Raw genomic sequence first — 3542 nt, forward strand, 5'->3', positions numbered from 1 at the left:
CGACTGTCGGCCTATTTTCAACACCTGAGACCACACATTAGCCAACAGAAATCCTAGGTATAACGGTTCAATCAGGTTCGATTGTGCCGTGTGGTGTCCAGCCTCATGGGCACAGAATAATGGCTATAAGTTCAGTTAACTAATTTTAAAACCAGGCATTAATCAATGCTTTACTAGAATCCACCTGTGATGCATGCGGCTAGAGTCAGCGTAAAGTCCTGACTGAATGAAAATCATTGTAACCTATTTATGTCATGTTAACGAAGAACAGCTGAAAAGTTACCGGGTTTATCAACTGCGGTAGCAAGTTGGCTCCAACTCCTCCTCTGGTCATTTCTATATTCTTTGCACGAAATGTTGAATAAACATTAATGTTTCCACATATCATCTGCACCGTGTCAGCTGTTTGGGATTCCCCTCATAATTTCCCCTCAGAAAAGCATGGAGGAGAATCTGCGCATTCTGATTGGCTACCTGTCACATTCAACAGGCTGCCTTAAGCTCCCAGTCGGGGAAAACCCCTGATTTAGATCGGAGCCACAACGATCTACGGTAACACACCACACACTGCAGTATGATCGGTTACGAAATCACCATTGACGATCTTAGATCAGCCAACGATCTAAGATTGTGATAAGGAGAAAATAGGGGCAAAAAAATCATGTAGTATGAACTACTGCATTAGGTAGTCGGATATGCCCATCTTCTCTACTTACATCTAGTGATTACTGAAGGGCACATCAGACTTCATAATCTGCACTCTTTTGGTTGAATGCAATATTTATTTCCACTTTGGGTTTATGCTGTTTAGTTTTTATTCAAGTACGTTTTTTGTTAATGGAGACTGAGAATCCATTTTGTTTTTGTTTTTGGTTTTATTTGTTTAGTTTATTAGTTCCACTGTTATGTGTTCTTTTGAAAATAAAGTGTATCTATCTATGGCAGGAAATCGCATGCATTATTAGTCATTTTCATTAAATCAGTGTCAAAAGGTCTTGAAACAATATTATTGTTTATCGCAATAATTTTTTAGACAATTAATCGTCCAGCAAAATTTGTTATCGTGACAGGCCTAAATGTATGTGCATTTGATTTTCTCAGCTTGGTATTCCAGTGTGTTCACTCTTTAATATGACCATATTACCTTGAGCTGCCAGAACAATACTTTATTATAATAAAGTACGAAGCTGGTTTATCTAGAAGTAAATGAAGTTGTTGATTTGAATTTTTATGTAAACAGTGGCTAACATTTCCAACTCAAAGTGCCATTTAATATTTTACATGTGTACGTTTCTGTTGTTTTTTTTTTCTTGTATAGTTAAACTGTTTCTCTGTTTTATTAAATGTATCTGCCTAATTGTCCCAGTATGGATTATGTCAATTTTTCTTAATAAAAACAATGCTTTTTTTCCTGGAATGTGTCGTCTAATTTGGGGGTGGACTGTCTTTGTGCTGCAAACCTGTAGAAGTGTAAACAGTTTGTGTCCATGATGTGTGGGTTCTGCAGAGGTTTCAGTTACCCTTTTCCCAACCCTATACCTGGTTTAAAACTGCAATATGTAACTTTTCTAATTGTTTTTAACATATTTATGTTATATCTTTATGTCGTGACAGATAATCTGTGAAAAAATTTAGCTCGTCTGCCTTCTACCTGAAACACTAGAAACAGCCAATCAGAACCCGGAGGTGGGTCTTAATGCTGTCAATCATCCTCTGTGTGGTGCTGCTCATCCCACCTCTCCCTCCCTCCCCTTATTCTCTGCTGTGCTGTAGCTAGTAAAGTCTGTCATGAATGCTAACGCTAGTTAACATGGCTGCTGATGATGGATAAACGGTTTTCCTGGAACGATACTTGTTTTTTTTGGTAGGTGCATTTATTCAGCCAACTACAGACTAGGTGATCAATCTTTTCACAGGTTATGTCTTATACCAAACTGTCATGACATGGTGACGGTTTTAACAAATTTGTAGAAAATAAATTTTTTAATAAAGGTTCTGCAGCTTTTAGGGCCCTGTGGAGACTACATCTCAGCTCCTCTCGCTGTCCTCTGCAGGTCCCTCCTGACTGCTGAACTGCAGAATGTGAACATTGTGAGGAGAAGCTATAGAATCACTGTTCACTACTGACTATGAAGATGGATTTTTAGGAATAATAAAGCTGTTGGGAAGACATGAATGGGTCCAACTGTCAGTCACATTTAGACAACTCTCCTCGTGTTTCCTCCGCTGTTCTTAACGTTCAACAGGAACTCCGACTCGGTTGATCTGCCTGTGTTTGGAGGACAAACACTAAAATGTGTTTCCATGTTTTTTCTCAACACTGTTGAGTTCCCAACACAAAGAAAATCCTGGAACCAGACAGCAGGCAGGAGGATGATGCAAGTTTACGCTGTTAACAGCAGAGCTGCCACACACCAGCAGAGCAACATACACCAACAGAGTGACACACTCCTCTGGTAACGGTGTGAGTCATCAGGGGGAGGAGCCTAGCGCAGACCAGCTGCTTTAAAAAGGCTCAGCTTCTAACTTTGTCAGAACAGAAAGAGAGTGGTGGAAGTGAGTGAGGGCGACTGGATCTGAGCTGCTGACCAGTGAACTGTCTGCCCGGTAAGAAACACTTCAACTAGATCCAGATTTCTACTGACTGTCAATTTATCTGCTGTGATCTGATAATGATCTCACACTTCATCAGAAAGTCATGTCATATAATCACCAGCTGCTTGTTTTCTTAGCTGTTCTGGACCTCATAGTGACTTCTCTGATTCCTAAGTTATTTTGTAGAGATATGTTTATGACAGCTGGAAACGTTGTGTAACATGTTGTATTGACAGACTGTCCGGGAGCATTCATAGCATCTTGTGACGATGAACTTTGACTTCTCCACATCTTCCCTAATCTTATAAATTGAGGATTCACTTCAAAAATCAATTTTTTCCAATCATTGTAAACTCCTCAGTGGTTAGGTCAAATGAAGATTTCTCCATTGAATTAAACTGTAAAATGTTACCCTGTACAAGTTCAGAATGTAGATTTTTTTTTTTCATTTTGCCTAAAGGATGTGGCTTATTTTTTTTTAAACAGGACAAATTAGTAGCCATATATGACAACATAATGTGTCAATAATTAACAGTGAATTAACAGTGAATAAAGCACTAAATACCTTTATCTGAGCTCCATATCTGAAGTCAAAAGGCATTAGAGCCTGAAGCAATAAATAGATTAAAAGGAATTTAACCATAAAGACGTGTGACTTTGTCTGAAACAAATATTGGCTTATCAGGTTTAAAGGAAGGGGTCTTTTTTAATAAGTTGGCACATCTTATAAAGAATGTAAAACTAAATATAGTGATATATATTTTTTATAGTGATAAATATGCCCTGTTTCAGACAGGGCATATTTTTTCCCATCCACTCAGAAAAAATGATCTGTTTTTCTAGATAAATTATATATTTTTTCACTTTCCAGGCTTACATGTTTCAATCAACATCAGCCGTAGCAACCAGGACATATAACATCTTAAATTTTGACATATATATATATA

General features: G+C 37.9%; 1 protein-coding gene across 4 annotated transcripts in view; it reads left to right on the forward strand.

The window, feature by feature from the left end:
- The first annotated feature begins 1968 nt into the window (after window positions 1-1968).
- The window catches only part of LOC103131533 (nuclear factor erythroid 2-related factor 1-like), a 21191-nt gene continuing 19617 nt past the window's right edge, over window positions 1969-3542 (forward strand). For 3 of the 4 annotated variants that reach the window (XM_007543203.2, XM_016666714.1, XM_016666716.1), the window contains exon 1: window positions 1969-2607. The gene's annotated coding sequence lies outside the window, so the exon portion shown is untranslated. The remainder of the gene's footprint in view (window positions 2608-3542) is intronic. The other variant, XM_016666715.1, reaches the window with a different exon arrangement.

This window comes from Poecilia formosa, unplaced genomic scaffold (assembly GCF_000485575.1).
Source record: "Poecilia formosa unplaced genomic scaffold, Poecilia_formosa-5.1.2 Scaffold783, whole genome shotgun sequence".
NCBI lineage: Eukaryota > Metazoa > Chordata > Actinopteri > Cyprinodontiformes > Poeciliidae > Poecilia > Poecilia formosa.